Below are 26,189 nucleotides of genomic sequence, written 5' to 3'. Positions count from 1 at the left end.
ACATCAACAAGCTAATGAAGTATTAAAGTATATATCAAATTGATACATAAAAAAACATTTGGCAAGTCCAATATCCTTTCATGATAAAAATTCACAGCCAACTAGTAATAAAAGAGAACTACCTCAACTTAGTAAAAAAGTCTTAAAATGTTTACAGCTAATATCATACTTAATGATGTGAAAATTGATGTTTTCCCTCTAAGACCGGCTATAATGCAAGAGGTTTCCCTTTCACCGTTCCTATACAACAGCATACTGGAAATCCTAGCTAACACAATAAGACATGAAAAGGAAACAAGTTATACAGATTGGGAAGGAAGAAATAAAATTCTTTGCAAATGATACAATCCTTTACATAGAAAATTCCAGAGACCTGACCAAAAACACTGGGAATTAATACGTGAGTGCAAGGTAACTAAATATATATATAGGATATCTAGGTGAAAATTTATGTGCATGTGCAAAAATATTCTTTATTTGCATATCCTTACAACTTGAAATAACCTAAACATCCATCAAAAAGAGATATATAAATTGTAGTATGTTAATACAACAGATCACTAGAGAGTGATGAATATTTACAATTTGCAACTATATGCAACAACTGAAATACATTCTAACATATTAAAAGCAGAATTGTAAGCAAAATGGACAAGGTACACATGGCAAGTACAGTGTTACTCCATTCCTATAAAGTTCAAAATCTGACAAAACAATTTTGGTTGTAGAAGCATATATAGGAAGTGAAACTCTAAAAGGAAACAAAGAAATTATTATCACATAGATTACTATACAGTTGTTAGCTTAGTGGAAAAGGATAACATTTCAGATAGAAGCAGAGGACAATGTCAATGTTCTACTTCTTGAACTGAGTGGTAGTTTCAGTTATTTACAATGTGATTCATTAAAATGCACATATGTTTTATGAACCTTTCTATAAGTGTTAAAGGTTGCAATAAGAACAAATTTTCAAGTAAAATATTAAGCCATAATCATAATGATAATAATCATAATAACAATGACCACAAGCCAATGGGAGTAAATGGCAGCATAGAGAGCAATCATGATCAAAGAAATAAATGAGAACATGGAAAACCAAGAGATTTTATCTGTAAAACAGTCCCACAAGGTCTTTATTTTTTTTTTTTTCCACAAGGTCTTTAAATTGTTTAAGTTATACCCTAAAAGAAAATAAGCCAGTTTCTTCCATTAATTGTCTGCGGGAGCTCAAACAAATGAAAAATTTTTTCATAGTCCCTAATCTTTCAACTGTAAGTAAAGAAAGTCAAGCTGCTTTAAAATTCTATTCAATTATGTGAATATCTGCTTGTTTATTTAAAAAATGCATTACCTACTTTCTTCTAGATTCAGACTAGGAATTAAATTGATTCTTCTATTTCCAATTATCATAAATATGCCAAAATCAAGCTTTACAAAAGTAGAGAAGAATATTATTCTGGAGTGGAGGAAATTCTAATAAAACAAATATTATAAAATTTTGAGGGATTCAAAGCATAATTCTGCCCTTCCCTCACCCCAAAATTTTTAAAAGGTAGGGCATGAATTTCCTTAATGGTATTTTAATGCCGACCTCAGTGTAAATTGGGGAAAAAGAACACATTAAAAACTGTCAGAAACTGGGTTAGGGTTTGATGAGTTCTATCATCATAATCCATGAAAACTAAAACTAGGAGATCCCTGGGTGGCTCCGCGGTTTAGCGCAGCCTTCCGCCCAGGACGTGATCCGCGATCTTGGAGTCCCGGGATCCAGTCCCACATCAGGCTCCCTGCAAGGAGCCTGCTTCTCCCTCTGACTTTGTCTCTGCCTCTCTCTCTCTCTCTCTCTCAGTCTCTCTCTCTCTGTGTCTCTCATGAATAAATAAAATCTTTAAAAAGAAAACTAAAACTGATTACTGCAATAGAAACTCCATATAATGTTCTTTATGAAGAAAATGGTAAAAAGGGTAATTGTGCTTCTGGGTAGTTTGAAAAGTGTATATATCCCAAATTAGTACTTACCATAAAATGATCTAATGCAAAACATTGTACACTATGGCAAAACGTGAGAAATAGTTCCTCTAAAGTCAAGAAAAATTCAAGAATGGCCACACTCATCATTTGTATTCACCACTGTAAGAGACCTCCTAACCTGTTCAATTAGATAATAGAAATATAATACAAAGGAAATTATAATGATGCTATTTGTATAAATAAATTATATAATTATAAGAATAACTGCAAATAACTAAATCTATTAAGAGTTTATCAAAGTTGCTTAGAAGACATAATGATGAAAAGTAACATTACTATACAGAAACAATCATTTGAAAAAATATGACATTTTAAAAACTTATTCACAAAATCATAAAAGTTTGTGTAGAAAAGAAAAAAAATGTAGGATATATAAAGAGAAAGGTGTAAATCTTTATTATAGGACCTGAAAAAGTTCATTGATAAAAAAATATGAAACTTATCTAAGTAAACAATTTCTTCCCAAACCAAAATAAAAATTACTACAGTAAATGTGATGCCAGTAAAATTTAACACATGATTTTTTTCACAAAATTTGTCTATTCCCAAAATTGAAACAAGAATAAAAAAATAAAGAGCCAACATATTATCCAAGGAAATTCTGAAGGAGAAACAAAGGCAGTGGATTCATTCATTTTACAATCTACCAACATTTTGAAGTAGAATAATTAAATGACAGCATGGTTTTTGTGCAGGGATGATGAGGAGAACAATGGTATAAAATAGAAAAACCAGGAAATATATCTGTGCAAATATGAAAACTCTGTGTATGGCAGCATTATAGTTTCAATTCAATGGGGAAAGGATGGAATATTGGATGGAATAAACAATATCAGAACAACTGGCTACCAGTTTGAAAAAAATAAAATAGAACTAAACTTTACCCCAAATCCACTTTAATTTTCACACTATATAAAAAATGTGAAGAGACTTTTAAAATATTAAAAGAATACATAAGAAAATATCTTTATTTCTTTAATAGCAGAGAAGAGCTTAAATAATGTAGAAAAGAAAAGAGAAAAGAAAAAAAGAAAAGAAAAGAAAAGAAAAAAAGAAAAGAAAAGAAAATACACAAACCAAAAGAAACAACTGATACATTTTTCTTTTTTTCTTTTTTTTTTTTTTTTCTGATACATTTTTCAAATGAAAATTACATTTTATCTGGGTAAGGACTTCGTGGGACATTCTCTTTTCTGGAGCTTGGGATCCTTCTTGCAAATTCCTCTTTGTAAAAATGATTTACTTTCTTTGGTCACTGCACTGTCCCTTGAAATGAAGAACTGAAATTATTAAATATTTAAAAATGCTTATGAAAATTTGATGACAATAAATACAGTGAATTAAGGCATCTTTCCTATGTATGAAATGTTAAATATGTCAGTAGCTTTATATTTAAAAACTATCTCTGGGTTACAAGTAAAGTAAGCCCCAGATTGATCATAGAGCTATATACTAAATAAAACCTGGAGAAACTCTCAGCTGACACCGGAAAAGAGGGTGCTTAATGACCTTCTCTCCAGTATTCTGAGGCAACATAATCTTATCCATGTCACCACTATTGTATGTGCAGAATCCCTGGAGGTGCTGTTTCCCCAGACTGGATGAGAAAGGGTCAATTTCCTTGGGGATCCGCCAGCTGTAGAAACAGTGCCACAACCCCCACTCTACTTTTACTTCAATGTGTGTAAACAACTCCCAAAAGGGTAAAAAAAATAATCTATATATTACTCCCCACTCATACCCTTCTGAGTGTCAAGGGTCTGGTGCAGGCATTAAAACAAAGTTGTGTATTACCCATTATTTTAGGAGTTTGTGTCTCATTTGGGAAAAAAGAATGGAATTCCTACCTCAACTCCTATATATATAAGATCAGTCCTTTATGAATATGCTATAACATTATTAAAGTGAAAACAACTAGCCATAGATTAGGGGCAATTGTATATAACTCAAGAAATCCACAAAAGACTAAAATGTAAAGCACATTTAAAAAAAAAAAACTACTATAATCTGTTAAAAAAAACACAAGCTAATATAAAAATTAACAAAAGACTTCACTGAAAAGGAAATCTGAAAGGCCAAGTCATGCAAAGATTCTCAATCTTATTAGTAAATCAAGTAAATACAAGCTAATACAAGAATGAGAAACAATTTCATATCAAATATGGCCAACTCGTATACAGTAATATTTCACAATATATAAGGAATTTATTTAATATCTGAAACACAAGAAAGTTCAACAGTGAAACTATGAACATGTTTATACCAGTTTTTAAAATTAAGACAATTTTTTTAGAGCAATTTAAGATTCACAGAAAAACTGAAGGGAAGGCAAAGAAATTGCTCACATACTCCCTGGCTCTCACATGTAAATACACTCGGGTTATTAATAAAATCCACTATGGTAGGACATTGGCTAAAAATAATGAAAGTAAACTTGACACATCATAGTCACCCCAAAACTCATACACAGCCAATATTGCCATTTCCTCTTGGTGTTTCACATTCTATGGGTTTGGACAAATGTATAATGACATGTATTCATCATTATGGCATCAGACAGAGTATTTTCACTGCCCCAAATCCTCTGTGCTGTCTATTCATCCTTGTACCCTTAAACACTTGGCAACCACTAATCTTTTCTGTTGTTTTGGATAGCTTTGTCTTTTCCAGAATGTCATATAGTTGGAATCGTACAGGATTATAACCTTTACAAATTGGCTTCTTTTACTTTCTAACAGGCATTTAAGTTTCTTCCATGTCTTTTTGTGGCTTGAAAGCTCCTTTCTTTTTGGTGTTGAATAATTTCATTGTCTGGATGTAGTTTATTTATCCTCTCACCTACTGAAGGGCATCTTGGTTGCTTCCAAGTTTCGGAAATTATGAGTAAAGCTGCTGGACAAATCCGCGTGTATGTTTGTGTGTGGACTATGTTTTTAACTCTAGAGTAAATATCAAGAAGGATGACTGCTGGATTTTACAGTAAGAGTATAGTTTAGTTTGGTAAGGAACAGGGAAACTGGCTTCCAAAGTGCTGTACTCTTGCATTCCCACCAGCAATGTGTCAGTCCAGTCGTTCCCCATCCTCGACAACACCTGTGTTGTCAGTATTCCAGGTTTTGGCCATTCTAATAGGTGTAAAGTAGCAGCTCATTGTTATTTTACTTTACATTTCCCTGATGACACATGATATGGAGCATATTTCGTAAGGTTTTTGGGGGTTTTTTGTTTGTTTGTTTTACCATCTGTGTATCTTTGGTGAGGTATCTGTTAAGGTCCTTGGCTCATTTTTAAAACATGTTGTTTATGTTATCACTGTTGATATTTTGGATACCAGTCCTTTATCAGATATGCCTGTTGCCAACATTTTCTCCCAGGCTCTGGCTTGCCTTCTCATTCTCTTGACATTTTCTTTCATAGAGAAGTTTTTAACTTTAATGAAGTTCAGTTTATCAATTATTTTTTATTGTTTCCTAGGTGTTTTATGTAAAAAGTCATCACCATACCCAATGTCACCTAGGTTTTCTCCCATGTTATCTTCCAGGTATTTTATTGTATTATAATACACATAGGTCTCTGATCCATTTTGAGTTAACTTTTGTGAAGGTTTTAAGATTTATGTCTAGGTTCATTTTTTACGTATGTATATCCAGTTGTGAGCACCATTTGTTGAAGAGACTGTCTACTCCATTGTACGGCTTTTGTTCCTTTGTCAAAGATCAGTTAACTATATTTATGGGACTCTACTTCTGGGGTCTCTACTCTGATCTACTGATCTATTTGTCTATTCTATTGCTAATACCACATCTTTTTGATTACTGTAGTTTTATAGTAAGTAGCTTTATAGTTAAGTCTTGAAATTGGGGAGCATCAGTCCTCCGACTTTGTTATTCTTCAATATTATGTTGGATATTTTGTGTCTTTTGTCTCTCCATATGAACTTCAGAATCAATTTGTTGATTCCCACAAAATAACATTCTCGAATTTTGATTGGGATTGCATTGAATCTACATATCTAATTGGCAATTAATGATATCTCAACAATATTGGCTTCTCTCCATGAGCAAGGAATATCTCGATTTTTTTTTGCCATTTCCTCTTGGTGCATAAATGTACCTCTTGGTACATTTATGCTACTTTAATGTTTTACTTGCAATGCAATTCTTTTATAAGCCCAAGAATTAACAATCTGGGGATCATATTATATTACATATTTGGGTTTGTGATACAAGATAACTGCATAATGTTAATTAAAATTATTTTCATATTTATTCTTGTATTCAATAAGCTTCTGTTTATTAAGAATGATTATAGACTGCTGGTTAATATACAGTCAAGTGAAGTAAAAATTACTAAATAAATAAATAAATCTCTATAACTTACCATCCCTCATAAGGATTTCCAGTGCCTTGGATTTGCCATTCTTATTATTTTTAATACCTTTGATATATGTATTTTTAAAGTAAGTCCCTGATAGCTGCTGCTTCACATGAGCATTTTCTACAAAAGGTCATTGCAAAATGTGTAAATAAATGATCTTTTTAGCTTATTTGAAGTAGACTAATGAGACTTTTTCATATGATAGTATGTCTTATAGACTAAAGTTATTATTTTCTTAATGTCTGTACTTATTTCTGAGTAGGACTCAAGAAATATCCTGAGAAACAAAAGCATTAAAAAAAAAAAAAAAAAACTATTTGACCAAAACATATGTCTAGATGTAGAGGAAGGACTTGATAATTTCTGAGGTCTAAATACAGGAGAACAAAATATGTACTTGTTCACCTGGGAATCATGTGGCAAAAAAAAGATACTACTAAGCCTGGATAAAAATGAGCTGGACTTAGGCTTGATGATTGCTAGGTTCTTACTTGATGTATTCTTCAGTATCTTCCTTATTTAGCATTATGACTCATAATGGAGTATTATAGATCTTTATACATAAAAACCTTTGCACAAGAAGTCATATATATGGATTTTTGTCTTCAAATGAAATCAAGTAAACCACTGAGAAACTGCCCACAAACCACAGTAAAGCATTACCAAAGAATTTTTTAAAATCTCTCTATATCTTTAATAAAAGTTACTTTCATATTATTATGATTAGACAACAAACTCAAGAAGTGATTCAGATGTTGGATCTTTGCTGAACTCAGTATTACATGACTCATTCTTGGATACCAGTTTCCAGACTGGGGGACATTTGCATATAACTACATCAACAAAATCTATGAGTGCCACAGACCATCCTCATTATCATTATAATTGTTAAATGGAGTCATTCTTTAAATCTGACTTAAAATTTGGAGTTCCACCGTTTCATTTCAAGGCACATACAAAAAATATTGAAAAATGCTCCAAAATATAACCTTGATTAAATGAAAATACTACATAAAAATCACGTACAATTATATATAAGTTTACTTGTCAGCATTTCCTTTTCAATCCTCTCTTTTAAGTAGAGAATTCTTATTAGAAAAAGTTTACTCTACTTTTCTGTCTCTTTATAAATAATGAATGTATGTTTTCAATTGTGGATTATTTCCACATTGGAATCATTATTGTAGTAGGTATTGAAATAATCTAAAAGGCATTCATTTGCCTGTAATGGTACTCTATCTTCAAGACATAAATAAGTAAGCAGGTATTAAAAGGTTATTTGTTTTTCAGATATTAAACAGTATGTTAAAACCCCAGACTTTAGCACAGTAATCCATATCTGCACACAACTGATCAAAAAGAAAGCCAGATTCTTATTATGGATTTAGAATTGCCTTTGACTAAGAGGGCCAATCACCTTAGAAAAGTAGCTTTTACCTCACCAACAAAGCTTTCACCTCGGTTGCCAAATGTTTTGTGTTTGATTTTTTAAATAAATATATGGGGGTAAATTCATTTTTACGTTAAGTAAGTTATACCTTCACTATTCCTAATTATTGAAGGTAAGATTAATTAGACAAGAGACTGAGCTACTACCTGCCAAGTCACAGCCATCATCCAGCTTTACCTATGCAACTAAGGATGATGGAAGGGCTTGTCATTTCAGACTAACCCACACGTCACCACCTCTTGCCTGTCCCCATCCCCAAATGGTGTGTTTTACTTATCTCTCCTGGGTGATAAAATATCTTCAACATCACTGAGGCTGTCCAACATCCTAGATATTAAATACTTCTGTGTCAAAAACCATATAATCAAGTTAACTCTCTTAGATATATATCTAAGTTAGCATTTTTTGTAATCAAATTTCTAGGATTCCTAAATAGTTAATGTTTCCAGCTGGCATTGATATGGCTATAACGTCCCTGATTTTTTTTCACACAACTTTCCATGTAGTTCTATAATTTCACTGTATTGTTCCCTTCATATCATAAGTCATTAGTAATGTTAAATTAGTGTTTATGATCAATATAACCTAAGTTAATTCTTCTAGTCTGTTTCTTGCTATTGTAAACCACAGATTTTTCTCTAAATGAAATATTTGTACTCCTAATTGTTTTCCTTGCTATAAAGTCTCCCACATTATTTAATATCAATGAGAAGTGCTTCAATATACTCAGAGGATTCTAAATCTGGCATATGTTAATATACCCTCAGTGCAGCCCACAGTGATATAACGGAGGTTAACTGGACAGTGAAACAGGGTGCTCATCACAATAACTGGGATAGTTACTCAGGCTAATTCTGCATAAATCAGATTTTTTCTAAGCATTTCAGAGCTAATACTTCACAATTAAGATTGTTGTCACACATCTAATGTCAGTTGCCAGGAGTATTCTCTACATGACACCAGTCTTTCCTGGTCCTAAACAAATATAAAGTAATCATTATCTCCTAAAGCTAAAAATGTATTCAGACCTCATCTGAGGACACTTCACAGTAAGAACTATAGTATTAACAACCACAGAGCCAACACTAACAGTAGGCAGAGAGAACAGTGGCCTTTCTACATCAAGTATTGCCAGCTAAGACATTTTTAGCTTTGGTGTCAGTACTTAAGGGCTTTTGGGAGAACTATGCATAACCTCTCTAGCTTCTGGAATTTTTACCTAAGTGAGGCAACACATCAGCACATTAACAATTCTCCGATATTGAAATCTATCCCTGAGGTTCAAATTCTACTTATAATAAGTTGCATATTTGCATAATCTCAAATGGAAAAACTTATTTTCCATGTAATGACTATTTGTAGCTTTCCATCACTAGTTATCTTATGGTAGTTATTTCTGCATTGCAATACCCTTACCTTTCCTACTGATCTATAATTATTTTTAAACAAAAATTCCAATCGGATTCATTTGTACCTGCTTTATAACAGCAGGGACAGGATCTTGATCCATCACCTATCAGAAAATAAGACCCTGAGGAATATAGCCGAGACTAAGAAGGGGAGAAGGCAGCGGTATAAAGGCCCTGGAAAAATAAACACCCACTGAAAATGACAAGCCTGCAATAAAACTGGATCAAACTATGACAACAGGAAAACACAGAAAAAAAGAGGTTTCATAGTTGATGCTTAAAAATTATATTCCAGTTGATGTCCTTGAAACCCATATGATGGGGCTAGGGGCAGGGGGCAAGGGCAGAGAGGCTCTAGGCCCATGCTTATAGTGTCCAAGAAATAAAAACAGGTTTCTTTGATAAGCAAAATGCACATGGATCGTGACCTTATAGCGTTTACATTCTGAAAGGGAGGTCAACATTAAATTATTGCATAGAGAGACATTAACTTGTGATGAATTTCAGTTACACAGTGCTGTGGAACTACGTGCTGTGGAGATGATCTGGTCAGGCAGAACAAGAAAGGCTTCTTTCAGGAAGTGAGTATTTTGTTGAGATACTAGGCAAAAAGGAATTGAGAGTGATGATCTGCTGAGGGGAAAATAACCATGTGGTGGGACTTTGGTGGGAGGTCACATCATGTGGAAGAAGGGTGGAAAGGCCTCTGTGCTGGAATGTAGGAAAGAAAGGTGAGGAACACAGTGTGAAATAAGTTGGGGACATTTGGAAAAGTGCTAAACCATTCAAGCATAATAAGCTGTGATGTGGAATTTTATTCATATTCTACAAGTAACAGTCTTTAAAGAGGTATGTCACGTCAGTTCTGTACTTTATAATACTCTCTCAAGCAGCCCGGGTGGCTCAGCGGTTTAGTGCCGCCTTCAGCCCAGGGGGTGATCCTGGAGTCCCAGGATCGAGTCCCACATCAGGTTCCCTGCATGAAGCCTGCTTCTCCCCCTGCCTGTGTCTCTGCCTCTCTCTCTCTCTCTCTCTCTCTCTCTCTCATGAATAAACAAATAAAAATCTAAAAAACAAACAAACAAAAAAAACCTCTCTCTGCCTACCTATGGAGAATAAACAGAATCAGTGCATTGGTGGATGTGAGCAGATAATTTAAGAAGCCTCTGGGGTAGCCCAGGGGAGAAATTATGGTCTTTGGGACCAGGGTACTAATGGTCACAAACAGAGAAAAATGGATAAATTCAAGAAAATTTTTCTAAGTAAATTTGACCATATTAGGTGATGGAATCTGTAGAATGAAGGGAAAAGGTAAGAATATGGTTCCTATTTTTTCTGGCATATGGTGATGACATTTTGTGAGCTGCAGAATATCAAAAAGAGTATCTGGCAAGATGATCAAGAGCTTAGTTAGCAACATGTTAAATTTAAGGCAGTTAGGAAATTAGATACATTAATTTGGAATTGACTGGCACTGAATACATATATTTGTGGGGAGTTTTGGTTTTTTTTTTTTTTTAAGGATTTTATTTATCTATTCATGAGAGACAGAGAGAGAGAGAGAGAGAGAGAGAGAGGCAGAGACACACGCAGAGGGAGAAGCAGGCTACATGCAGGGAGCCCGATGTGGGACTTGATCCCGGGTCTCCAGGATCACACCCTGGGCTGAAGGGAGGCGCTCAACCACTGAGCCACCCAGGCATCCCTGAATACATATATTTATGAGAGTCATTACAAAGTTTGCTTCTTTTTTTTTTCTTTTTACAGTTTCCTTCTTTTGAGAATTTTATTCTCCCTTCTTTTTATAATGAGCACTACAAAAAAATAAAATAAATAAAATAAATAAAATGAAATGAGCACTACATGATATAACAGGTTTCCTCTTGGCTATACCTTTCAGGGCTATTGAACCTAATCCATTACCCATCTTATCATTCATAGTTAGCATATTATTTGTTCTATCAATAACTTTAATTTTCTATCTGTTTTTTTTTTTTTTTTCAAGTAGGATCCCCACACAGCATGGAGCCCAGTGTGGAACTTGAACTCATGACCCTGAGATCAAGACCTGAGCTGAGTTCAAAAGTTGGACACTTAACTGATTGAGCTCCTGGGGCACCCCTTCTATCAGTGTTCTTATAGCTCAAGTATCTAGGATAACTTCAAATGTATAAATATATATCTGAAGGTATTCAATGTAAAAATATATATATCTGGTTGAGAGCCTACATAATTTGTTAAACTTCCTCATAGAGGTAATATAAGAATCAAATAAGTTAATATTTATTAAAAAGTACTGGAAAGTGTCAAATGATAATATACTGATTATTATGACAAATGGTAAAACCACAGTAAATTAATATTATCAGAGTTGATAATTTATAAGTCTTAAACATAGGGAATTTTTTTTTCAGAAAAAATAAAAGTCTCTTAAATATGTATTTAATGTCAGTAGGAATACTTAATATTTACAAGGCATATTAGCTTTGTAGAGTGATTATCATTACTGCTATGTATATAGTAAATTATCTTTAGATGTTTATATACATATGTATATATTTAGACAGGCATGCCCATTTCCTGTTCAGATATTATTGTTTATTGTTTAAATTCATCACAGTGCTTTAGTTAAATAAGAAAGAACAGTAGAAACAGACAAAAGTACTATTTTACTGGCTAAGACTAATTCAAAATGCCACAGTGAGAAAAATTATCATCATAAAAACCACCACTACCTCAACTGTCCTACACTAGTAACAGATAGATATTCCATTGCTTCATTATTTTACTACTTCTCTATGGTTTACTTCCTCTCAGAAAGTTCCCAGTATTCCATTTATTTTTTAAAGGGATTTTAATGGATGTGCTATGAATTTTCAATGAGCTATTTGAAATTTGAGGAACCTAATTAGGAATGTATTTACTTTCTCTTTTTTCAGAGTGATTAATTCCATGCAAGACTTTCAGCCTAATGTTACTCCAAAGAAAAAATAGAAAGGGAAAAGGAGATTCTACTTCTACAGAGTAATGGACTGGTAATTTAAAAATTGAATTAAGCATTAACTCAGAAGAGTCCTTCTCAATATATAAATTATTTCTGTTTAGCCTTCTATTGCCAAGTTAATTAAGTAAATCCTTTGGCCTTGTTTATAGCCATTAGTAAATGAAAATGTATTTGAATTCACTAAGTCCTGTGACTTACACTAGAGAATCTATGTTAGTAAATGTATTTCCTATGCTAACAGCTTTCATAAAGTCAGATGTTTTACTTAGAAAAAGTCAGCTTTATCAGTGGAAAACAAAAATTTATTAATTATTTAATTTATTGTATGGACATATAAAAATCTCTGTAGGCTCTTGTGGGTTGCCTTTAAGAAATAAATCTTACATAGCTCCATATCTTCAAAATGTGTGAAATCAACTCAAACTCGTCAGGATCCTCCATTTCTTTACAAAAAGCAACACCTAGAAAATCTGAAATGTCTCCCTCAAGTTGCTTTATTTAATGAAAAGCTCAAGAACAAAAACAACAAAAGCAATTTTTAAGATAAATGAATAAATGATGTATGAAAAGAGTACAAGGTAATAAAATATGCATAGAAAAAAACCTACACTAAAATAATGATTTGTAATCTATCTTCTGCATACTCAGACTCATCATTTTATGCTACAGTTATAGTCATAATGAATTAACTTCAATATAAACTAATATATCCTTTTTATTTATGTCTTAAAAGAAGTCCTATATTACTCTGAGTACACCAGCAACAACATTTTGGATGCTCATTTAATCTATGTAATAGATAGCACCACAATTCAGAAATAAATTCTTAACAACAGTCCCCCTGTTCCCTTAAGGACATCACTGTTGCTGGCTCACTGAAGCTATACTATGTTGCAAAATAAAACTAATGTTATTAAACGTTTTCTACCCATTCTCTTCAAGGAAATTCTAATCGCTAAGCACTTTATTTTAAAAAATAATCTGGGCTAAATCAAACTTTTTTATCTTTAAAAATGCACTCATAATCTTTTTCTGTGTGGTGACATTTTGAAACAAATATATCCCTAAGAGAAGCGAGGGATGCCTACATCAAGTATTTGGGAGAAGGGGAAAAAATATGTTAAATTTAAACCAAGTAAACTAGGAAAGTGGCAAAACAATAGGATTATAAGTATGAACTAGGAAAGTCTGAACATTCCCCAAGATGTTGTATTTACTTTTCATATCTTACAAACAAACAATCATATAATTGATGTGTTTACCTGATATATCCAGTAATTAAGAAGCCCAAAGATCAATATGCAGCTGGAAATTTGTTTTGGGGTGGTGTATAATATATTACGCGTCTTGTACACTCTTCATATCCCCATTTCAATCCATTTCTCTACCTGTGATTTCCCTTTTATTTTTTCATAATGCATATTTATAATTTGCCATAAACTCTCCTTTAATGACACAGTGTCACTCAGTAAACCATCCAATCAAGAAAAATGCTGTTTCCTGCATCAGTCCCTTACCCTCCATGTATCACTGGAGATCAAAGTCATGGAAAGGGCTCTTGATATTTAAGAATCAAAAGACCAGAAATTTTGTCCCATCTTCATAATTCATTGGCCAAGCAACTTTTATAAAATATTTGGTCATTCTGAGTCCATCTGCTCATGCGTAAACTATTATTTGAATCTCTCCTCTCTCTATGCCTCAAAGCTGTGAATATAAATAAATCATGATAATCATGTGACACAATCCTGAAAAAAAATCTCAGAAAATATCATACAGGTTATCTACATAAAAGTAGTAACTATATCATCAGAAAGATAAAATCCAACAAAGAAGTGAAATAGTTACAGTGATGAATAATCCTGGTTTTAATTGTATATTAATTTGCAAGATTTCCAGCTAGCCTCTTCTAAGTATTTTTAAAACCACTGGAAATGATCAAACTGAATGTTGTCAACTTACTTCTGGAGCCAGAAGAGTTCCTCACTGCTGTGAAGGATTCAGCACTCTGCCTGGCTGCTGAAGAAGACGGACAAGGTGAAAGCATCTCCAAAGCTGATTCTGAGGAGTGTCAGAAGGGTGCTCAGCTACTACATAGCTTCCCGACACCTGGCTGAATGGTTACAGGGACTCTTCAAAGGAGACAAGCACAAAAAAAGTGTATCAAAATATGTTTATAAAGTATCTTGGAAGAATATAGTTGCTGTCAACTGTGTGATCAATCTCAAAATCTATCAGGAATATCACTAAACAGAATTTAAATAGATTTGCATAAAAAATAAATAAATAGATTTGCATAACGAAGCTTTCTAGTGGAATGTGCAATATGCTCGGATTCCAACAGACCGGTCAGCATTCCGTTTTTCATCTTTAAAAGTTCTCTTATCTCAAAATTGAACATAATTTAAACAATTTAAATATAGTTCAATTTTCTTTGTATTTCAATTAATTAAACTTGCAAGCTAATGTTAAAAAATTACAAAAGTTAACAAATGTTTAACCATCATCTGCTATGTACCAGGCACATGATTGTGGCAATTCAGTAGTGAATGAAGCTCATAAATCCTGCCCTCATAGCAGCTAATTGTCTTATGTTGTGATACCTGCATTTCCCTCAAGAGAAAATCTACTTATTTAAACACATACGTCTATGGAGAAAATAGTCAGATGTGCCACTTGTATCTTAACTTCACATCAGAAGATTGCTGATTTATACCTATTTCTGAGAGTCCCATGTTAACCTAAATAATAACTGACCTAGATCTGTGAGATACAGTATCTAACTTCCCCCAACATCTATACAATAGTGCCAATTAATATTCAACCATTATCACTTTTAATGCAGAAATCTGGATTTTTAAAAATGTTTTTGAAATGAACAAAGGAATTGTAATTTTACTTAAGCCATGACTTATTTTTTTTTGCCATGACTTATTTTATCTGCAGAAGCAAAGTGAGGAATAATATAATTTCAAAAGATATTATTAAGAATCACATAAGATGATACAAAGACAATTTGGGTTTAGCTTCTTTCTGCTGTCTCCATTTGAAAAAATGTGTGAATAATCTTATAAAGTCAAAATTTAAGAGTGATTATATTATCCTGAGATACCTGATAATTAGGTCTTTAAAAAAAAAGTAAAGCTACTGCTTAAAGTTTATACTGAAATTACTCAGAAATGCTAAAAAAACAGTGCATAGATTAATGGTAAAGTGGAATAAGAGTAAATTAGAGTTCATTTCAAATTATGAATCTGTCAACCAGTGCTATATTTTTAAAATTTATATTTATTACAAAAGAAAGATGTTTCTTATAGAATTAGAGAATAACTCAGATATATCACATACACACACACAGACATGAATGTATATCAATCATATGCCAACCACCTGAGACAGCTATTGTTTGCCTTGTTATTTATTTCCTTCCATTAATATTTTAAACTAATTTTTACATTTTATATGCATGAGTAAAGTACAAGAAATACAAAAACAAATCTCCTTCTTAAAAATTTTTTTTTTATTATTTATTTATGATAGTCATACAGAGAGATAGAGAGAGGCAGAGACATAGGCAGAGGGAGAAGCAGGCTCCATGCACCGGGAGCCTGATGTGGGACTCGATCCAGGGTCTCCAGGATCGCGCCCTGGGCCAAAGGCAGGTGCCAAACCGCTGCGCCACCCAGGGATCCCCCCCAAAAAAATCTCCTTCTAAAGCAAGACCCTTGCTTAGAAGAAACCAATTTCAAATTTCAGAACATTCTCCCGAAATACTTTATGCATACATGAAAGTGAGTCTGTGTATGTAGATTTTTTTTAAGATTTTTTAAAAAGATTTCATTTATTCATGAGAGACAGAGATAGAGAGAGAGAGAGAGAGAGAGGTAGAATCACAGGCAGAGGGAGAAGCAGGCTCCATGCAGAGAGCTGACGTGGGACTCGATCCCAGGCCTCCAGCATCACACCCTGGGCTGAAGGCAGCACTAAACCGCTGAGCCAAAGATTGTACCCTATTTTGCTCTATTCCTTTTATTTCATACATTGTGAAGATCACTCCTGTTTTCTATCATCAACCTTGTTCATTCCATCCAGAGTATCTACCATATGCATACAATATAATCTGCTCATAGTGTGTCACAATTGAAGATTAACAAATCTCTAGGATTTTACCGTAAGATGATATAATCAATGTCCACATACATCTATCTATGCACACATATTAGTGAATATCTCTATAATAAATTCCTAGAAGTAAAATGCTTAGGCTAAGAAGCCTGCTATTGTAACTCTGATTATGTTCCCTCTCTGCAGTAAAAAGGTAATATAAAGCAAGAGCAAAATATTAATATCTCTAATTATTATACTAGTAATAAGAAAGGACTGATCAACAGTATTTCCATGTCTTTATTTTAGCATGAAAAGCATAGTAACTGCTACAGTCCTTTCTAAATTCCAATAGCCCAAAATTCTTTTTATGTATGGTTATATCATTTTATAATGATAACATTTTTCCTTTTGTTGCAATACCTTTTATTAAGATCCTCTCCCAAGAATCAAATGAAATAAATGCATATTCTTATACACTGGTATGAACAGTAGGGATAGAGATTAAGTCCACTAGTGTTGGGTAAGGTCATATGTTAGTAACAGGCAAGGCTGAGACTATTCATCTAGGACTATCTCACTCCAAATCAATAGTCTCCTATCTCATAATATGAGGATTTCAGAAAACCACTACAGGATTCTATATTAAAGAAACACAAATAAGATGCTAGGTTTTTGTCTTGTTTTGTTTTGCTTTTTAAGCCCATATAGTTTGGTCAGTGCAATGCCAAAAATAGTAGATTTTAGACTGGTATTCTAATACTACAATTTTGTAGTACGATCTTATAAAGATGTCCTTTCCTACTTGATAATATCTTGAAATAAAACATCTTATAAGAAATTCTGATCAGTCCCTTATTTCCAAGTTGTTGCCATGTTGGCCTTCTTCCACAGTCTTAGGAAATTTGGCAACTGTTATTTTTTATGTACATGTATTCCCAAGAAATATGGTTCTTCCTCCAACAGTATCTTGGATGCCGACATTAAACTCTGAAAGAACTCAGGAAACATGGGCAAAACTCAGAAAGTTATTAGGTAATATTTTTTTTCAAAATGGAGAATCATGACCCCTTCCAGCTCCTAGTGGTATCCTCTTCCCCTCTACAATGTCTTTGCTAAGTTGTCTGAAGATACACTTTGATTCAAATCTCTCTACTGATAAAGGCAGGACTTTAAAAGTCTTATGAGCCTGGATTGGAATCATAGTGATAACCATGTTGCTCAGTTTTCTCCCTTAAAATGAAAAAAATAATATTACAAAAAGTTGTAATTATATCAAGGTATCATACATTACCAATCTGGAATAAAATTCATGGTAGGCATGTGATAATTTTGTTTCCCTCAGGAAATTCTTCCTAAGGTTGCTCTAAGTTTTACCACACTGACCACTAAAGACACCCTTGAATTATTTTAAGGTAGCAGTAATATAATCTTAAGTATGTCCTTCAAATTTAAAGATCAAAGCAATTATGAACCCACCAAATAGCACCATTCCTTGTATTTCTCCATTTTACCTCTAATAGAACAAAATAACATGAAGGAGGTGTTCTCATTGGTTTTTAATTATATTTACCATGTGTTGAAAATGATTAAAAAGTAAACATTTAGTCATCCAGATGTTTAATCCACATGATGCAGAAAAGCAGCTGTTTTGATATATATGATGAATAAACGAATTAGATGATTTCACTGTAAGTAAGTCAATCGCTTATTTGATAATCATGTAATGATATATTGTTTGGCATGATCTTGGTGGACGACTCCAAAAATGAGAGTAGAAGAAACGCTATTTTATAAAGACAAATAACTTAAAAAATTTTGGACCAGAAATATAGAATAAAATCAGAAATTATTCTACATTAATGGGTCTTTGAAATACATAAATATTCAGGAGAATTCATATAAATACTACATATTGCTAAAACATTCTTGCCTCATCACCAGTACTGTTAAACCTAATTTAAAAATTAAATTAGAGGCACTGATTGAATATGGGAATCCATTTGTGTCATTGAATAAAAGTGTACCATATACCTAGTAATAGGAAAATATTTACAAATTATTATACATATCCAGGATCATATGATAAATAAATTAATGTGCCACAAAAGTATTTGCTGTTTAATGTAAATGTCACATTGTAAATGAGAACGACTAATCATTCCTTTCCTCTAATAGCAAGAATTCAGCAGCTAAATAAAACATAAATCTTGGTGACCTAAAAATTTCATTACTGCATTTATTATTTCCTATTAACAACTCAAGAAAATAATTTTAAGTGATGCTGTATTTCAGTAAGATACAACCCAAGGTGGAGGCTCTTTGGGAGGGGCAGAGAGAAGGTAGAGGTGGAATTGGCTTTGCATCGTTTTTACGGGACTAATTTATTCATTAAATTTCATAATCGTAATTTAAAATAATGGATTTTTTTATCATAAAAACTCTAACTTAATATCCTATTTAGTGAAGAAAATCTGACTTTAGTTATAAAAATACTATTTACTAGATTGTGGTTACAAAATTCTTTTTTTTTTTAATTTTTATTTATTTATGATAGTCACAGAGAGAGAGAGAGAGAGAGAGGCAGAGACACAGGCAGAGGGAGAAGCAGGCTCCATGCACCGCGAGCCTGATGTGGGATTCAATCCCGGGTCTCCAGGATCACGCCCTGGGCCAAAGGCAGGCGCCAAACCACTGCGCCACCCAGGAATCCCAGGTTACAAAATTCTTATACAAAAATAATAAGTATAAAATAAGGGCCAACTGAAGTTTTTTGAGCTAGCAAAGTATTTTTCCTTGTATAACTAATATTTCCTTGAATGATGGAATCTGAATCGAAAATAATAACAAAAAATTTCAACACATAAATCTTTCACAAGATAAAGTCACCCTGCTAACATTTCTTGAAATTTCTTTGAATTTCAAAGTTCTGGGAACATTTTTTCTTCTTCCAAAAGTCAACTGAGTGGCACATCTTCAACCCTTTGTGAAGTGAGAGAATTGTACCTTCCTAGCTCATGGTTGGCTGAGAATATAAATGTCAATCTTGCTCCATTTCTTTGAATACATGGAAAAATAAAATGCAACATTCTAATTACACTTAGTGGTTTGGCAAAAGTCAGCAGACAGAGATCAAAGTCATACTAATGTGCATGTCAGTGTATGACTTTGGTAATAATTTTTTTCAACTAAAAGAAAATAACAAACTCTTATTGATATAATGTTTAACTATATGTATCTATATATACATATAGTTTCCTGTCTCCCTCTTTCATCTCTTCCTCTTTCCCTTCCTTCCATCAGTCTTCAGTGACTCTAAATGATTTAAACTTTATGTCTTTTGTTTTCAAAATGATTACAATAAAACCAACATCATAATGTAATTGTGAATGTTATCTGTCTATTACACATGTGCACACACCCGTGAATGTGAATAGTACAGGCACCCAAATACTGTAACTTGAAAAAAAAGTTTTATTATTTTAAGTAAACCAAAAATCTCTACATTTCTACCTATTTTTCAACTGATTTCCACCTAATGTTTTATTTCCTCCCACTCCTTTCTTCAAGTTTCACACCAGGACAAGGCATAAAGTCTTGAGTATTAGTCCAAACTGACATTAGTGCTTACTGTGAACATCATTGCAGCTAATTGTTACATAGTAGCAAACATACATATTAGTGTCTCCTTATCTCAATCAATATCTGACCATTTTGTTCCATGATCAATCATTTATTTAGACCCTTTATACCTGCCATCTCTGTTTCACCAATCCCTCTCGCCCTTCCTCCTGCCTCTTCTCTCTCTTCCCTGTCCCTTTTTCTTTGTCTCTCTCTTTCCTATTCTCCTCCACTCTCTCTTTCCTTTATTCTCTCCACCTCACCTCTTGCAGGTGAATTTAGAAATTATACCATAAGGAATCATAATATTATATGCTCCTTAAAAGTAAGAATTTTTCAAAACACATTTAGATAGAATTTCAGAACATGTACATTATATTAAGTACCATCTTCAGAATTCTGACTCATGCCTAAATTTGTAAAAGCCAGATCAATTTTAATCTGAAGATAATAAAATGTGTGTCCCATTTTTTATTACTATATATCATACACACAATACACGAATACACTTCTTCTTTTAACATTAAATATAATAGATTAGACTTAGAGGTGGGAAGGCCGGTGTTTGTGGGTATAAAGGGTTAACAAGAGGAATTGCCATGGTAGAACTGTTATATATTTTGACTGAGTTTATATATACCTACATATGTGATAAAATTTAGGGAACAAAATGTAAATACCCACAAATATATGTAAAACTGATAAACTGAATAACATAGGCAGATTGTCTCAATGTCAGTTCCCCGGTTGCAATATTAGGTATTGTACTACAGTTATACAAAAGGTTACCATAAGGAATAAAACTCTACAGAGGTTATATGGGATGTCTCTGAATTATTTATGCCAACTACATGTGGATCTACATAATGGTATATTATGTGCCTTAAAGTGACTCTTAAGGGCCAATAATTTCTGGCTGCAACCTCAGCATTCATTAATAGAAAAGAAATATCAAGTTTAACATTGTAATGGATTATTTGGTCCTTATCTTTTTTTTAAAAGATTTTATTTATTTATTCATGAGAAACAGAGAAAGAGGCAGAGACACAGGCAGAGGGAGAAACAAGCTCCATGCAGGGAGCCCGACATGGGATTCAATCCCCGGCCTCCAGAATCATGCCCTGGGCTGAAGGCAGCGCTAAACCCTAAACCACTGAGTCACCCAGGCTCTCCTATTTGGTCCTTATCAAATCACATCTGGGTTACAATGTGTCTCACAGAAAGACTAGAGAAAAACTAAAATCCATTAGTCAATGAAAAGGATTGGATTGCACCTTGCTTTGGGTACTAGAGTGCATGAACAGCATTACTACTCAGATGGAGATTAGACTTTATACCATGAATGTGTGGTATGGTAAATTATCTAACTGCTGAGTACTCTACTGGGTTGAGGTTGAATAAAGTCTCTACCTATTCTTAATTGATATTTTCCTTTTTTAGTTAATCATAAAAGAAAATGGAGATTCCTGGTGTTTGGGAAATGTGAGGTGGTTTAAGAATGGGAGAAAATGCTTAGTAGTGTGGACAAGAATTCTGCATTTTTCTGGTGGTGGTTGTTGTCTCTTCATTCTTAATCAATTTTAAGCCTTGATCAAAATGCTTTACAAATTATATTAAAAATACATCTGGTTAAAATGTATAAATCCAAACAAAGCTTTATGATATAAGTAAACTGAACTCATACATAGGCATACTATAGATATAGATAGATAGATGATAGATAGATAGATAGATAGATAGATAGATAGATAGATAGATGATATAGTAGAAAAAGCTATACAGTATATATATTAGAAATACATACTTTAAGCATATATGAATATATATTTTCATTAAGCACATCCACATAAGTGTATTTTAGAATACTATATAATTATATATAGTGAGATATTTTAATGTATATAAATATAAGTGGATAGAGAAAGAGGGAAAGAGACCATGCTTCATAATAATAAAAACCATAGAGTATATATATATTTCACTAGTCAGTGAGTTGAATATGAGGCTGTAAGTCTTGAGTAACTACTGAGAAGCTGTGAAGTAGATTCACAGTATACTTAAAAGATTTTGGAGCAAACTCAGACAATCCAAGGACCACACGAAGATTGGGATCTGAAAACACTGCAAATATGCTGAAAAGCAATATGGGTGTAGAAAATACCAAAAAGCACAAGCACTACGACTTTCTGGGGATGAGGACTGGCTTAAAATCAATCACACTTACAACTACAGAGAAGAACTAAGAGAATGAAAGTAAGGAAAAGCACATTTATAGTGTACAACTAATGGCATCTTATGTACCTGAGATCTCTTATTGGCCTATAAACTCTTTGAGTCCTGTAACATCATATGGATAATTGTATGCCTGATAGTGCCAACCATGCTCACCTACATACAACAGACACTCAAGAAATACAAATTAAAGAATTTTAACTGTAGACAAAGGAAATCATATACTAAAAAACAAGGAAGTTACCACTTAAGGAGAAAATTTCTAAGAAAAAAGATGACTCAAGTAGAGAAGAAAGTTCTGAAAGTAAAATTAGTATGATATGATACAACTAGAAATGATTTTTGATGACAAAGAGGTTATTGGAAAGAAAGTTAAATCACGAAGATTGCACAGGAGAAATTCTCCATAAGGTCAGATTATAAACTGGCATGTATAAAACAGAAGAAAGGACGCAGAACAAAGATGAATATAAAATAGTGTTTGCAAAGCACTTTCAGGTACATTATTTCATTAGGCAGTAACCCTGCTGTCCTTGGTCTTTCTTGTTCAGCATTTTAATACTGACTTGCAAGAGGACAGAAGAAACAGTGCTTATTAAATCTATGAATCTGTGACTGACACAAAACTGGGATTTAAAAATGTCTCCATAGGTTTAATGGATGGGCCAAGCCTGTCAAAATGAAATATAACAGAGCCAAAGGTAAAGATGCTTAGATTAAAAAACTAAACTATTATAGTGTAGGGTGAAGGATATGTCTTTAAAGGCAGTTTATATGAAATACACTTAGGGTATTAATTGTCTCCGTAGTCCTAAAGGTCAAGAGTTTGAGGGCTGCAATCTCAGCATTCATTAATAGAAAAGAAATATCTAGAACAACAAGTTTAATAGACACAGGGGATTATTTCATCCTTATCAGAGCACATCTGAAATACAGTTTATCACTCTTAATTTTTGTGAAACATGTCTGGAGACAGACTCCCAAAGAAAGCAAGGCCAATCCCAACCACTACAATGAAAAACAGTTGAAAACTAAAACTGGAAATATTATCTTGGGAAAAAGCTAAGAAACAGGGAAGATATCTTACTGTACCATTTGTAAGAGGTGGGAGGAGGTGGTGTTAAAGTCGAGAGGCTTGGAATGGAGAACAAGAACTGCACTGGGATTTTGTACATCAAAGAACATGTTATTTTCATGGTATCACATCAGTATGGTCTGCCTTAGAGCTCACTGTTTGCCAACACATTCATTCTGTATAATTATCAAAGAAGACATTCTTGAGTGGACTTAAGGTTGGAAGCGATAGCCATGAGAATATCTCCTAAAGTTATTATTTTATGAGATTGCCTCTAAAAAAAAAAAAAAAGAGAGACAGAGAGAGAGATTGCCTCTAATGAGCCAGCCAGGGGTAGGCTGGTCCTTCTTCAAAGGCAAACTGACTTGCCTGTACCCTGAGAGTGTGACTTTATGGTGTGGCCTCTTCCAAAGTGATGAGGAAAAGAGATACATGTCTAGTTCATCATTGAATTTATATTAGGATAAATATTTAAGATTATAAATGAGAAAAGTCACCTCAAAGCCTCAGACATATCTATAAGCAATACCTTCCTACTCCAACACATCTGTGTGTGGGAGGGGGGTTTAGTGTTAATTATTTTTTCAATATGTTCTAGTTTGTGATTTTGATGTCTAACCAAGGGGATTGTAACTTCCTTTACAACTAAAAATGCATGCATTTAAATTTTACTGTAAGTGCTATTAGCTCTGTGAACTTTAAGTCTCTAAGAGCACAATTTAATTTTCTTCTTTAGGGTGATTACATGCATTAGCTAAATGATTCTGCATCGGTGTAACTAACCTCAGAATAAAATAAAAGCCAGTTTCAATATTTTATGTGTGTACTTTACCATTTTCAAAGCTTTTTCACACATATTTAGAGTGATCTTCAAAATAGTCTTACAAGACAGGTAGCACTGTTATTTGATCTCATTTCCAAGGACCAAATAGAAAAAGACATTTGTACAGAGCCATACTGCTATTTGGTAAGAAGTCAAAGAAAAGACTACAGAAAGAATCTCTGATTCTTTTAAGTCTCTTTCCATTCAACTCCATTTTCTACAATTTTAGAAAAGTTATTCATGTACAGGAAACTTCAAGTAATGTCAAGAAAGAAGGAAATTGATAGCACTATAAAGGATGAGAGCAGTAAGAAATAAAATGGAAGTTTAATTCATAGGAACCAAATTGGTAAATCATTTATGCACACTTCTAATTTATTTTGGAGCTAAGGGTAATATATGTTGAAATTTATCTCAATATCTCAATATATCAGAAGTGATTAAATTGAATATAAAATGTATTTTAATATGGAACTAAAATTTAGAGACAGTTTCAAAATGTGCATGTAGGCCTAGGCCTATTGATGTTGGCTTGAAGTTACCACTTTTGAGATTACATTATTAAAATCTGTGGTTTCCTGGCCCACATCTGTAACTCCATTTTTTAATTACTGAAATAATTTAATGGTAATGACACTTAAAATTAGGATAAAATTTTCTCATCTAATCAATGAAGTTCTCTTGATTCAATGTCCTTAATTACTTAGTTCTGTTTGCACTTGTTCCTCATGACCATTATAATTGACTCTTTCACTATCTTTTACCTACATTAATACAATAGTATCATAAAGGTAATGTTTGTTTCTGTCTTATCACAAGACAACACGTCCTCCATATTTTCATTTTGCCACCACCATAATTATTTCTATACAATAATTGATAATTTCGTATCAAATTATATGTCATATATAAAATTCTAGTATCACATACAAGGCCCATAAGCATCTGGCTTCAACCATTCTTCATGCCTTTAGGCTCCAGGAATACTAACCCATTCCTTTTTAAAGGCAAATTTTAAAATCTCACACTATACTTGCAAATCTTCAAACCAACTTGCCTTTTGGATATATGAGGCCTCTGCACTGGCTGCTTCTTCAGCATGAAATATTCTTACCCTTCTTCTTTGCCAAGCTAACTCCTTATCTTCCAAAATTAGCTCCACTATTGAAGTGAAACAGAGAGGGAAAACAAACAAACAAAACCAAGAATGGGTCACATGACCAAATTTATATTAACCAATTTTTTTTTCTGGCTAATACTGGCCAATGTAGAAGAAGAGAAACAAGGTAGGAGAGGATTCCCATAGCTCAGGACATAGATAAAATTTTTAGAGTAGGATGGTGGCAAGAACACAAGTAGACCTTGGTACAGATCTGTCTGATGTTGGGCTACTGCAAACACCATGTTGCAAAGAGCACACCTGAAATCACCAACTAGCTTTATGATTATAAGCCCTTTTACCTAAGCACCCATGATCTCATCTAATATATTTTAAATAAAAAAAGCTTTAAATGAGATCATGTAAGTGAATAATTAACACATAAGCTTAAAATATAGCTGGTAGTCAAAGAGGAGGTTTACCTTTTTAAAAGTATCAAATAAAGTAAGTTTGAGACAAATTTAAAAAGTAGAGGAGCAGAACGTCTGGGTAGCTCAGTGGTTGAGTGTCTGCCTTTGGCTCAGGGCATGATCCCAGGTCCAGGGATCACTCCCATATCAGGCTCCCTTTGGGGAGCCTGCTTCTCCCTCTGACTTTGTCTCTGCCTCTCTGTGTTTATCATGAATAAAAAAATGAAATCTTAAAGAAAAATAGTAGAGAAGCATTGCAAATACCAGATGCACACTTACAGAAGAACACGACTCTCAAAATTCCTAGATCTAAAAAAGTAATGTCAACAATAACAACAAACCAACCAGAAAACCAAAAGGTTTCGATAATTTCAACAATAGGCAAAAGGAAAAGATAGAGTGAAAAAGACTTGTAGTCTCTGTGTCCTCAGATCTTAATCCTAACTCAAGGTACTCAACACTTTTTTTTTTTTTTGGTTGTTTTTGGGCAAATT

The 26,189-nt window shown here is 33.3% G+C and overlaps 1 protein-coding gene across 5 annotated transcripts in view; it reads right to left on the bottom strand.

Moving 5' to 3' along the window:
- LRFN5 (leucine rich repeat and fibronectin type III domain containing 5) overlaps positions 1–26,189 on the bottom strand; it is a 235,485-nt gene that overhangs the window by 115,637 nt on the left and 93,659 nt on the right. For 4 of the 5 annotated variants that reach the window (XR_007412281.1, XM_025443130.3, XM_025443131.3 and 1 more), the window contains one exon: positions 14,234–14,403. The exons of the other annotated variant lie outside the window; for it this stretch is intronic. The gene's annotated coding sequence lies outside the window, so the exon portion shown is untranslated. The remainder of the gene's footprint in view (positions 1–14,233; positions 14,404–26,189) is intronic. 5 annotated transcript variants of the gene reach the window in all.

This window comes from Canis lupus, chromosome 8 (genome assembly GCF_003254725.2).
Source record: "Canis lupus dingo isolate Sandy chromosome 8, ASM325472v2, whole genome shotgun sequence".
NCBI classification, from domain to species: Eukaryota; Metazoa; Chordata; class Mammalia; order Carnivora; family Canidae; genus Canis; species Canis lupus.
Note: the sequence above shows the minus strand (reverse complement) of the source record. Positions and strands in the feature narration are given on the sequence as shown.